The sequence below is a fragment of the Nomascus leucogenys genome, chromosome 8, assembly GCF_006542625.1.
Source record: "Nomascus leucogenys isolate Asia chromosome 8, Asia_NLE_v1, whole genome shotgun sequence".
NCBI lineage: Eukaryota > Metazoa > Chordata > Mammalia > Primates > Hylobatidae > Nomascus > Nomascus leucogenys.
Window position 1 is genome coordinate 109,340,550 of NC_044388.1, and position 13,349 is coordinate 109,353,898.

The 13,349-nt window shown below is 48.7% G+C and overlaps 1 protein-coding gene across 1 annotated transcript in view; it reads right to left on the bottom strand.

Annotated features, from left to right (window-relative positions):
• Nucleotides 1–12,855, bottom strand: part of GBGT1 (globoside alpha-1,3-N-acetylgalactosaminyltransferase 1 (FORS blood group)) — a 41,441-nt gene extending 28,586 nt beyond the window's left edge. The window contains exons 1-3 of the mRNA XM_030818103.1: nt 10,845–12,855; nt 9,008–9,378; nt 5,199–5,333 (exon numbers count right to left, since the gene is read on the bottom strand). The gene's annotated coding sequence lies outside the window, so the exon portion shown is untranslated. The remainder of the gene's footprint in view (nt 1–5,198; nt 5,334–9,007; nt 9,379–10,844) is intronic.
• Nucleotides 12,856–13,349: the final 494 nt, after the last annotated feature.

A 13,349-nucleotide genomic window follows, 5' to 3' on the forward strand; every position in this document is an offset into this window, starting at 1 on the left:
TTGGGAGGCCGAGGCGGGCGGATCACGAGGTCAGGAGATCGAGACCACGGTGAAACCCCGTCTCTACTAAAAATACAAAAAAAAATTAGCCGGGCGTGGTGGCGGGCGCCTGTAGTCCCAGCTACTCGGAGAGGCTGAGGCAGGAGAATGGCGTGAACCCGGGAGGCGGGGAGCTTGCAGTGAGCCGAGATCGCGCCACTGCACTCCAGCCTGGGTGAAAGAGCGAGACTCCGTCTCAAAAAAAAAAAAAAAAAAAAAAAAAAAGGTATGGAGAGCAATCTACTGGAGAATCCCTTGGAACCTCATTAAGGTTGATTATTATCAGGAGGCCTAAGGTCTCTTGGGCTCCCTCTAGTGGTGAAACAGTTTGACCGAAAGGGAGGCTCATCGGTGGACTGATGTAAAAGCGGACAATCCCTTTTCCAGTGCCCTGGTTGTTTGCAATACAGGCAGACATCTTGGGGTAAAGAACTTCTTGTTCTAGGACCTCTTGATTGTGATTTAAAATGAGAAGGAGGCAGAGCGCGGTGGCTCACGCCTGTAATCCCAGCAATTTGGGAGGCCAAGGCGGGTGGATATTTTGAGGTCAGGAGTTCGAGACCAGCCTGGCCAACATGGTGAAAACCTGTCTGTACTAAAAATGCAAAAATTAGCTGGGCACGGTGGCACGCACCTGTAATCCCAGCTACCTGGGAGGCTGAGGCATGAGAATCGCTTGAACCTGGGAGGTGGAGGTTGCAGTGAGCCGAGATCTCGCCACTGCACTCCAGCCTGGGTGACAGAGCAAAACTCCGTCTCTAAATAAATAAATAAAATGATTGACCCCTTGGGTCCCGGTCCCTGTAACTGTTATAACTGAAGGGCCATAAGCTTGTTAGCCTTTTGAGTTTTTTCTTGCTCTAGAGTCCTCTCAAAATGTTCAGCTAAGGCCAACAATTTAGTCGTATCTGTAACTTCCTATCCCAACTTATGTATTTTAATTAAATTGCTGAGTTCGGGATGGAGTCCATTTACAAATAGAGCACTTAATGCCGTTTCAGTCCTTGCAGGGAATACTTCTTGCTGTACTCGGATCCCAGAATGTTTCACAAACCGCATTTCTGAGTTCTGTAATCTGAAACTGAAATCTTTTTTTGTTTGTTTACAAGATTGTATGATGGACCAGTCAATTTTTTGTGGAAAAATTTTAGGAATTGAATTTAAAAGGGTTTCAGCAATTTTTCCAGCGACTTTTGGTCCTTCTTGTGAGGAGCTTTTGGAGGGGTCTTTAATATCCTCCTCAGGTTTGTCCCATTCTGCTGCTGCCATCCATTTCCGAGCTTTACCAGGCCCCAATATCATGGGAATACATTAGTCAAGGTCAGGAAGTCCTGGATCATAAGCTCCTATGAGGATTCTAAATTCCTCAGTACATTTTTGAGGATTTTCTCTTGGATCAAGGAAGTCCCTCACAATGGCTCTAAGCTCAGTTTTAGACCATGGAGTGAAAGTAGTTATAGCAGGCAGGCATGACTGGTCAGAAAGTCTCACTTTGTAAGGTGTCTGTCTAACTTAATTTTTTTTTTAATAATCTTCAGGGTGAAAGGGTAATATATATTTTTTTTTATTTTTTATTTTTTTGAGACAGAGTCTCACTCTGTCACCCAAGCTGGAGTGCAGTGGTATGGTCTCGGCTCACTGCAACCTCTGCCTCCTGGGTTCAAGCAGTTCTCCTGCCTCAGCCTCCCGAGTAGCTGGGATTACAGGCGTGCAGCACCACACCCAGCTAATTTTGTATTTTTAGTAGAGACGAGGTTTCACCATATTGGCCAGGCTGGTCTCAAACTCCTGATCTCAGGTGATCCACCCACCTCGGCCTCCCAAAGTGCTGGGATTATAGGCATGAGCCACCATGCCTGGCCTGAAAGGGTAATTTAGCAAAAAGGTTAGTGGACTCAGAGTATGTAGGTAGAGAAGGATAAAGAGAAGGAACAGTCGGGATGAGGTCAGTCACAGTACAGTCCTCTTTCATCATGTCCTTAGTCTGTTGCTTAAGCTTTTCATTGCTTTTTGCGAAGAATCTTTTAAGGAGTCAATTTTTGATTCATTTACTCTTGTAGGGGCCTCTGCATACCAATAAAAGAATACACATCCCACTGTTTCGTGGGCTTTTTCATTCCCCCTTTTCTAATATGCCTCATAAATAAACAGTTTTATCCAAATTAAAACTTCCCCATTGCAGCCATCTTAATTCTAAGTTTTCTTTAGTTAGGTTAACCCATTTTTCTAAAAATGCACAAGTTCTGGGCCCATAATTTTTATGCATAAAATTAGCTGGAGTCCCAGAATGTAGAGTCCCAGACTCCTCGGATTGAGAGGTGTGGACGGCAAGCCACCCAGGTGCCGAGGCAAGAGACTGAGGGCACGAGCTGTTCCAGTGTAATAAAATATATAAGAATAGTTATACTAGATATAGATCATAGATATGATTATATATGAATGTCATTAATCATTAGTTTGTAGCAATTACTCTTTATTCCAATATTATACTAATCCTTGCTCTACAATCATAACCTAGGAAAAACCAGGCCATACAGAGATAGGAGCTGAGGGGACACAGTGAGAAGTGACCAGAAGACAACAGTGTGAGCCTTCTGTTATGCCCGGACAGGGCCACCAGAGGGCTCCTTGGTCTAGTGGTAATGCCAGCATCTGGGAAGACACCCATTGCCAAGTGGACCGTGGTCTAGCAGTAGCGTCAGTGTCAAGGAAAAACACCCGCTACTTAGCAGACCGGGAAAGGGAGTCTCCCTTTCCCTGGGGGAGTTTAGAGAAGACTCTACTCCTCCACCTCTTGTGGAGGGCCTGACATCAGTCAGGCCTGCCCACAGTTATCCAGAGGCCTAACCGTCTCCCTATGACGCTGTGCTTCAGTGGTCACGCTCCTAGTCCGCCTTCATGTTCCATCCTGTACACCTGGCTCTGCCTTTTAGATAGCAGTAGCAAATTAGTGAAAGTAATAAAAGTCTCTGATAAGCCGAAATAATGGCATAAGCTGTCTCTTTCTCTCTCTCCCCTCTCTCTGTCTCTCTGCCTTGGCTTCCAGGCAGGGAAGGGCCCCGTGTCCAGTGGACACGTGACCCATGTGACCTTACCTATCATTAGAGATGGCTCACATTCCTTACCCTGCCCCTTTTTCTTGTACCCAATAAATATCCGCACAGCCTTGCATTCGGGGCCACTACTGGTCTCCGCGTCTTGGTGGTAGTGGTACCCCAGGCCCAGCTGTCTTTTATCTCTTTGTCTTGTGTCTTTATTTCTACACTCTCTCCTCTCCACACACGGGGAGAAAACCCACTGACCCTGTGGGGCTGGACCCTACAGAGAGGGTTGCATCTGAGCTGGTTCCAGCACTTGGAGTAGGGGCTGCTGCTGGTCCCAGGCTCCATGTTGGGGGCCTGGCAGCCAGATGGAAGGTTCAGCTTTGCAGCAGTCACACCTGCTGGGTGAATGGGTGTTCTAAGGGTGCTCGTTGGCACAGGTGGCTGTGACTCATATCTGGGAAGGTGTGAGGGAAGTGCATGGAGGCCAGCTATCCCTTTGGTGTCAGGGCTCCGTCCCCATGGGTAGTGCTCCTTGGAAAAAGTCAGCTACTCCTTTGGATCCTGGGGAGCAAAAGGCATCTAAGGCAGTGAGTAGTCCACAGAGGCCAGGTCAGCCTGGTGACCAGGAGGTGTCCTGCCCAGCAGCAGGACAGGTTCAGTGTGAAACTGGAATCTGGAGGTGGCCTGGGCTGACAGGTGGGTGGAGGGTGTCTGGATGGCTTTGTCCACTCCAGTCTGTAAGTTCTTAGCCACTCTGCAAGTGAGACCCTAGGAAGGGAAGCCCTGGTTGGTGCCAGGGGTTGATTAGAAGACGCCCTCGCAGGCATGGAGGTTCATGCCTGTAATCCCAGCACTTTGGGAGGCTGAGGCAGAAGGATTGCTTGAGCTCAGGAGTTCAAGACCAGCTTGGGCAAGATGGTGAAACTCTGTCTCTACAAAAAATTCAAAAAATTAGCATGTGCTTGTGGTCCCAGCTACTTGAGAGGCTGAGGTGGCAGGATCACTTGAGTCCATGAGGTCAAGGCTGCTGTGAGCCAAGATGACGCCACTGCACTCCAGTCTGGGTGACAGAGTGAGACCCTGTCGTAAAGAAAACAAAACAAACAAACAAAAAACCCCCAAAACCCCATAAAGTTAGCAGATGGAAGGAAATAATAAAGATTAGAGCAGAGATAAATGGGATAGAGGACAGAGGAGCACTAGAGGAAATCAGTGAAAACATGTTCCTTTTTCTTTTTCTTTTTTTTTTTTTTGAGACAGAGTCTTGCTCTGTCGCCCAGGCTGGAGTGCAGTGGCGCAATCTCGGCTCACTGCTAGCTCCGCCTCCCGGGTTCACGCTATTCTCCTGCCTCAGCCTCTCTGAGTAGCTGGGACTACAGGAGCCCGCCACCATGCCCAGCTATTTTTGTATTTTTAGTAGAGGCGGGGTTTCACGGTGGTCTCAATCTCCTGACCTCGTGATCTGCCCGCCTCGGCCTCCCAAAGTGCTGGGATTACAGGCGTGAGCCACCGTGCCCGGCCAGCATGTTCCTTCCATGAAAAGTTTACAAAATTGAGAAAGCTTTAGCGAGTTGACTAAGAAAAAAAGAGATAAGACTCAAATTACTAAAATCAGAAATGACAGGGTGACATCAGAAATGACAGGGTGACATCACCAATGACCCCACGGAAATAAAAAGGATTTATAAAGAGAATGCTAGGAACAATTGTAGGCCAACTAGTTAGTTAACATAAATGAAATGGACACATTCCTAGAAATATACAAACTACCACACCTGAGTCAAGAAATGGAAAATCTAAACAGACCTGTCAGAGTGAGGAGATTGAGTCAGTGATCAGAAACTTCCCCAGAAAGAAAAGCCCAGAACCAGGTAACTTCACTGACGAATCCTCCCAAACATTTAACATGTAACATCAATCCTTCCCAGACTTCCCGACATCTTCAATACAACACACCGTCTCCCTAGAATGAAGGGGAAAACCCGCCATCTCAATTCATGCAGAAAAAGCATTTGACAAAATCCAACACTCATGATACGAGCACTCAATAAAAGAGAAACAGAAGGGGAACTTCCTCAACAGGATAAAGAGTTCTTATGAAAAACGCACACCTACTGTGACTCGGTGGTGAAAGACTGAGAGCTTTCCGCCTAAGATGAACAAGACGAGGATGCCTGCTTTCAGCACTTCACTCCAACATCGCGATGGAAGTTTGGCCGAGCAATTAGGCAAGACAAAGAAATAAAGGCACTGAAATTGGAAAGGAAGAAGTAAAAATATCTCTGTTTTCTTGGTTTTTTTTTTTTGTGATGGAGTCTCTCCCTGTCACCCAGGCTGGAGTGCAGTGGCGCAATCTCAGCTCACTGCAACCTCTGCCTCCCAGCTTCAAGTGATTCTCCTGCCTCAGCCTCCCAAGTAGCTGGGATTGCAGGTGCACACCACCACGCCCAGCTAATTTTTGTATTTTTAGTAGAGATGGGGTTTCACCATGTTGGCCAGGCTGGTCTTGAACTCCTGACCTTGTAGTCCATCCGCCTCGGCCTCCCAAAGTGTTGGGATTACAGGCATGAGCCACTGCACCCGGCCAAGTATCTCTATTTATTGATGACATGAACTTATTTGTAGAAAATTCTATGGAATAAAAATAGTGTTAGAGTTAATGAACAATTTCAGCAAAGTTTCAGCAGAGATGAGGAACACACATACAGATCAGTGGAATACAGTTGAGAATCAGGAGATAAATCCATACATGTACGTCAATTGATTTCCAACATGGCCATCAGGATCATTCAATGAGGCAGAAACAGTCTCTTTCACAAATGGTGCCAGCAGAACTGGATGTCCTCAGGCGAAAGAGGGAGGCTGGAGCCTTACCTAATACCATATAAGATATTGACTTAAAAGGAATTAAAGACCTAAATTAGAGAAATGAAACTTTAACACTCGGCCGGGTGTGGTGGCTCATGCCTGTAATCTCAGCACTTTGGGAGGCTGAGGTGTGTGGAACGCCTGTGGCCAGGAGTTCGAGACCAGCCTGGCCAACATGGTAAAATCTGTCTCTATTAAAAATACAAAAAAATTAACCAGATATGGTGGCACATGCCTGTAATCCCAGCTACTCGGGTGGCTGAGGCACGAGAATTGTTTGAACACAGGAGGCGGAGGCTGCAGTGAGCCGAGGTCGCGCCACTGCACTCACTCCAGCCTAGGCGGGGGGAAGAAAAATGACACTCTTAGAAAAAAACATGGGAGCAAATCTTTATGCCCTTTGATTTGGAAATGGTTTCTTAAATATACAAAAAGCACAAACAACAGAAGAAAAAAACAGATAAATTGGACTTCATTGAAATTAAAACCCCTTAAGTACACCCTGAAAAGAATGAAAAGCGAACCCACGGAATGGTAGAAAATATTTGCAAATTATAAATCTGACAACGGTTTTATATCCAGAATAGGTACAGAATTTTTACTGCTCAACATCAAAACACAAATAACCTAATTAAAAATGGGTAAAAGACTTGCACAGACATTTCTGCAAAGCAGATGTACAAGTAAGTGGCCATTAGCACCGGAAAAGATGATTCGCATCCTGAGATATTGGAGAAATGTAAACCAAAACCACAATGAGATCCCACTTCACAGCCACTAGGTGGCTACATTTTAAAAAATGAAAGTAACGACTGCTGGAGAGGATGTTGAGGAAACCAAAGCCTCATATTTTGCTGGAGTAAGTGTAAAATGGTGCAGTGGCTGGAAAGCAGTTTGGCAGTTCCCAGAAAATTCAGCATAGTGCTACCATTGGACTCCGTGATTTCTTTCCTAGGTATATACCCAAAAGAATTGAATACAAGCTGGGTGTGGTGGCTCATGCCTATAATTCCAGCACTTTGGGAGGATGAGGTAGGAGGATCACTTGAGGCCAGGAGCAGTTCAAGGTCAGTCTAGGCAACACAGTAAGACCTCATCTCTACAAAAAAAAACAAAACTTAGTCGGGTGTGATGACGTGTGCCTGTAATCCCAACTACTCAGGAGGCTGAGGTGAGAGGATTGCTTGAACCTGGGTTGTCGAGGCTGCAGTGAGCCATGATTGTGCCATTGCACTCCAGCCTGGGCAGGCAACAGAGTGAGACCCTGTCTCAAAAAAAAAAAAAGTGTGGTCTGTCCATACAGTGGAATATTATTCAGCCATAAGGAGAGATGAGGTATTGATATATGCTACAAAGCAGATGAACCTTGAAAACCTCTTACTAAATGCAAGAAACCCTTCAGCGAAGGCCACACGTGATATGATTTCACTTGTATGAAAAATCCAGAGAAGGTAGACGAGTAGACATGGGTGGCAGATTCGAGGCTGACAGCAGGGGGAGCTCTAATGCCAGCTCAAGGGCCAGCTCTGGTGCTAGACGCGCGCGCGGAGTGGGAGATGGGGCGTGACTGCTTACCAGGGGCGGGGTTTCCATTTGGGGTGATGGAAGTGTTTAGAACTAGAGAGTGGTGATGGTGCCCAGGATGGTGAATGTAGTGAATACCACTCAGTTGTACCATTGAGTATGTTTTAAAAGGTAAACTTTAGGCCGGGCGTGGTGGCTCATGCCTGTAATCCCAGCACTTTGGGAGGCCGAGGCGGGCGGATTACGAGGTCAGGAGTTCAAGACCAGCCTGGCCAACATGGTGACCCACCCCGCCCCGTCTCTACTAAAAATACAAAAATTAGCCGGGCATGGTGGCGGGCGCCTGTAATCCTGCGCCTGTAATGCCATGCCTGTAATCCAGAGCTGAGGCAGGAGAATCGCTTGAACTCTGGAGGCGGAGGTTGCAGTGAGCTGAGATCATGCCATTGCACTCCAGCCTGACGACAGAGCAATACTCCGTGTCAAAAAAAAAAAAAGTAACCTTTATTTTATATGAATTTTATAACATAAAATACAGGTAACTATAAAGTATATGAATAAAAGAAAACCAGGCAGGAAAAAAAAAAAGAATGCCTTTGACAGGTGAGGGTCATGAAGGTTCTGGTTCTGGGGCTGGCACTGGCTGTATCTTGAGAGCTGGGACTGGAGCTGGTGCCAGAGCTGAGTCTAGCTATGGTTCTGGGCCAGTGACTGGCTCTCCCTCTGGAGGTGATGGCAGAGTAAGGTCTTGACGTGTAGCCAGCACTAGCCTTAGCTATGAGATGGATGCTGGAGTGGCTCTAGGTCAGGAGGTGATGCTACAGGAGGTTCTGGGGCTGTATCTGAAATGAAAACTCTCACTGGCTGTCTCCTTGAATTGGTGCTGGGGCAGGTCATAGCTCTAGAGATGGCACCAGAGTTGGGGTTAGAGCTGCCTCTATCCCTGGAGTTGCTGGGAGTGGTGGTGCTTGAGCGATTTCTAGATTGGTGTTGGAGCTAGAGCTCTTGTTGCAGCTGGGGTTAGCTCTAGAGATGGTATCCGAGAGAGCTGCCTCTGTCTCTGGAGTTGCTTCGGTGTTGGAGCTAGAGCTCTTGTGTAGGCTCTGGAGGCAGCACAGGCTCTAGCTGGGAGCTAGTGCTAGAGTTGGCTCTGGACCTGACTTCCTCTGAATCTGGTGCTGGCTGTAGTATGAGCCTGGCATTGACTCTAATTCTGTAATCAGTTTGGAGCCGGTTCAAGCTCTAGAGCTGGTGCTAGAACTACCACTGCAGCTAGTGCTGCCACTGGCTCTTCCTCTGAACTTGGCACTGAGTCTAGCTCTGTGTCTGGTACTGGCTCCAATTCTAAATTGGTTTGGGAGCTGGTTCTGGCTCTAGATGAGGCCCGTGGGGACCGTCTGCCTCCTCTCAGGCTGGGCATGCTGCCTGCATGGTCCAGAATGGGTTACTTGTCAAAACAGTCCTGCAGGAGAGGCCTGAGTGAGGGGACCAGGGACTGCCCGCCTGCCTGGCACCCCAGGACGCTCTTGTACCTGTTGCCTTGTCCTTGTCCAGGCCAATATGGATGATGTGGCGTTGCCTACCTGCAGGTTGTAGAGCAGTGTTAGGAGCTGTGGCTGCAGAGCCCTGAGACTGGTAATTTGAAGGTGGGTTTAGCAGCCATGGTGTGCTGGAGGGTGAAGAGGAGGAAGTGCTGCTGGAGTCAGAGTTGATGCTGGAGGTCCCCGGGCATGACAGCAAGGTCGATTCCCAGAACTGTGGGAATAGCAAGATCAGCAGAAGCCTGGACCCTGCAGGGCTTCTGAGGCCAGCGTCCCTCTCTGGGGCTTCTTAGCAGCTCCATTCAGGAGTCAAGGGGTTGTCCCTTCTTTTGTGGGTGCAGAGTGGGGAATGCAGCACCTGGCTGGGAGGGGACATAGAATGAAACACCTGTCAGGGAGAAGGGCGAGCAGTCGCCTTCTTTCCCTGCCATTAGGGGGCTCCAGGACAAAGCTGGCATTGATCTCCTCCACTTTGCATCTGGAGGAGCCGGCTGAGTGAGTGCATTGGCAATGTCCCGGCTGCTGAGGGAGGAGCTCACCTGAGCTGGTCTCAGGGCTTGAGTGGAAGCTGCCTCTGGTCCTGAGCTCACTGCTGGGGGCCTGGCGGCTGGAAGGGCAGCTTCACCATAGTCAGATCTGCTGGGTGAGTGGGTGCTCCAGGATGCCCCAGACATGGATGGCAGTGACCTGTACTAGAAGGGTGTCAGGGACATGCTGGCGGGGGGCAGCACCTGGGGCCAACAGGGCTTGGAACATGGTGGCAGCACCCTCTGGAAAGGGTTAGCTGGTCCTCTGGTTCCCGGGGCACAGAAGGCACTTATGGCGGTCCACTGAGGCCAGGTCAGCCTGGTGACCAACAGGTGTTTTATCCAACAGAAGGACAGAGTCACTGGAGTCTGGGGTGGCCTGGGCTTGCAGGTGGGTGGAAGGTGCCTGACTGGCCTGGTCCCCTCCAGTCTGTAAGTGCCTAGCCACCAGCCAGACCCTTGGGAGGGCGGCCCTGTGGTGAGTCAGCACAGGAGATGGCTGAGAGGATGCTCTTGGGAATCTCCAGTCCCTTCTGCTTCATGCAAGGAGGGCCAAGCTGGCTCCACACCTGACCTGTGTCCCCTTGGTAAGCGTTGCTTCTTTTGGACAAAGTCACAGTCTGCGGTAGAGTTCATGGTTGAAAACGTGTTGGCGTTGTCAGGGGTCTTCAGCTTGGTGGGGAAGGGCAGAAGGATGGTCAGCTGTGCTCAAGAGGGGGCCACAGGCCAGACAGAGAACTCCATAGAGACAAAGTGGATGAGTGGTTGTCAGGGGTGAGGGGTGGAGAGTGACTGCTTAATGGGTACAGGGTGTCTGTTAGTGGTGATGAAAACATTCTAGAACTAGACAGTGGTGATGGTTATACCACATAGTAAATGCATTTAATATCCATGAATTGTACAGTTTACAATGATTAAAGTTTGAATTTCATTTCATTGTGTGTAATTTGTTTTAGTTTTTTGAGACAGAGTATTGCTCTGTCACCCAGGCTGGAGTGCAGTGATGTAATCTCGGCTCACTGCAACCTCAACCTCCCAGGCTCAAGGGATCCTCCCACCTCAGCCTCCCGAGGAGCTGGGACTACCGCTTGGCTAATTTTTTTTTTTTTTTTTTTTTTTGGTAGAAACAGGGTTTCACCATGTTTCCCAGGCTGGTCTCAAACTCCTGAGCTCCAGCGATCCATGTGCCTCGGCCTCCCAAAGAGCTGGAATTATAGGCATGAGTCACTGCACCTGATCTGTCTATGAAATTTAAATCACAAAACATAATAAACCATAAAGAATATGAAACAGAAACATACTATAAAAATGAAATGTTGCCATCCCAGGGAGGGGCAGTAAAGCTCTGGCACAGGAGCTGGTGCTGAAGGTGGCGCCCACCTGAGGCTCCCGCACTGGAGCTGGAGTGGTGGCCGATGCTCGAGCTGCTGGATTCTGGCTGTGAAACTGGCTCAGTAGCTGGGGCCTGAGCCGGGGCTGGAGCTGCCTCTATCCTGGGCAGTGGTGCTGGAGCTGGATCTAGAACTGGCTCTTGTTCTGGAGCTGATTCTAACTCTAGCCTGGTGCCAGAAGGAGTGCAAGAACCGACACTGAAGATGGCTTTAGCTCTGGAGCTGGTCCAAGTGTTGCAGCTGGAGGTGGCTCTAGCTTTGTAGCCTCCACTGCTGGCTGTGGGTGAGATGCTGTCCCCTCTGTTGGGCTGTGAGCTCTCAGGACAGGGATGGTGTATAGGTTCACTGTCATTCCAGGGGTCTGGGGTTCACCATCATATTCCAGGTGTCTGGCATTCACTGTTGTATTCCAGGTATCTGTGGTTCACCGCTGTATTCCAGGTGTCTGGGGTTCACTGACATATTCCAGGGGCCTGGGGTTCACCACCATATTCCAGGTGTCTGGGGTTCACCGTCGTATTCCAGGTGTCTGGGTTCACTGTTATATTCCAGGTGTCTGGGATTCACCATCGCATTCCTGGTGTCTGGGATTCACTGTCGTATTCCAGATATCTGGGGTTCACTGCTGTATTCCAGGTGTCTGGGTTCACCATCGTATTCCAGGGGCCTAGGGTTCACCATCATATTCCACGGGTCTGGGGTTCACCATCGTATTCCAGGGGTCTGGCATTCACCATCATATTCCAGGGGTCTGGGGCTCACTGTTATATTCCAGGTGTCTGAGGCTCACTGTCATATTCCAGGTGTCTGCATACAACAGGGAGCAGCACACAGGTGCTGAATGCATGAATGAATGAATGAACCCAAGACTTCTTTGTGTCGCAGGATTCTTTAGAGCACCCACTCGAAGGGCTGTTGGGAGGATTACACTGATTCATTCATCTATTTTTCAGTAAACACTAAGCACCTCCTGTGTCAGGCTCTGTTCTAGAGGCTTGAGAGAGTTGCTGTGAACAAGCACAGTCCCCACTGGTGTGAGGCTGCCCGAGCAGGGTTTAAATGAGGGGAGGCATGTCTCAAGCACGTGGTCCAAGCTCAGTGGGAGCAGCTGCCGGGATCGGTAGGTCAGGCACAAGTTTCTGTCCAGCAGCTCAGGGCCAGCCTGGGTGGGGCCTGTGATGGAGGGGATGTGGGATCCTTGCTTCGAACGGCCATGCCATGCTATCCATGATTCTCAATGGCTTTCCCCTCACTGGGCCTCAGTTTTCCCATGTATAAAATGGGCATGCGAAGAAATCCATTTACTGGTTCCATAACGAAGTTGGCCTTGATTCTTTAAGGTAAGCAAAGAAGAGCTCCCTGCGGTTTGTCTGTCTTCACGTGACCTGGAGGCCCAGGGTTAGAGTTCACTGCACGACCTGGGCTATGTGCCCCCACGGGAGGACTGGCCAATGTCTCTCTTCTGGTCAGTGGTTGAGCTGGGCCGGGAGCTCCGGCCTGGCCCCTAGTGACCATGATGACCCAGGTGCTGGGGACACGCTGGTAAAGCAATCTCCCAAGGTGCTGCCAAATCCAGCTGGGTGTCTCAGGCACAGAGTGCTAGCCCTGGTAGCAATTGGGTTTAGCCAGAGATCTTTCCGGAGTGATACATAAAAGGCTCCCTCCTTTCACTCTTTCTTATTTTCTTTCCCAACTACATTGTATTTTGTCATGTGGATGGTCATCATTTATTTAACCAGACCCTCGCTGGAGGAAACTGGGTTGTTTCTAATCTTTTGCTCTTGCGAGGAAAGCCGCAATCAATAACTGTGAACACACGTCAAGTGTAGAAGTGTTAAGTGGGATGAATTCCCTGTACTGGGACTGATAAATGAAAGGGTAAATACATTTGTTATTTTGTGGGGTTTTTGTTGTTGTTGTTATTCTTTTGAGACAGAGCCTCTCTCTGTTGCCCAGGCTGGAGTGCAGTGGTGCGATCTTGGCTCACTGCAACCTCCATCTCCTGGGTTCAAGTGCCTCAGCCTCCCAAGTAGCTGGGATTACAGGAGCACCATCATGCCCAGCTAATTTTTGTATTTTTTTGTAGAGATGGGGTTTCACCATGTTGGCCAAGTTGGTCTCAAACTCCTGACCTCAAGTGATCCGCCTGCTTTGGCCTCCCAAAGTGCTAGTATTACAAGTGTGAGCCACTGCGCCTGGCCAATTTGTAACTTTGATAGATATGGTCAAACTGCATCCATTGGCAGGCAACTTATATTTCTGTCGGCAATGAATAAAAGTTCCTATTTCTACACAGCTTCGGAGTATATTTTCAAGCCTTTGGATTAGACAATTTTGTATATTATCATTGAGAATGAACATACGCTCATATGCTTAAAGCCTTTTGTATTTCTTTCTGTAAAGGGTCTCATACTC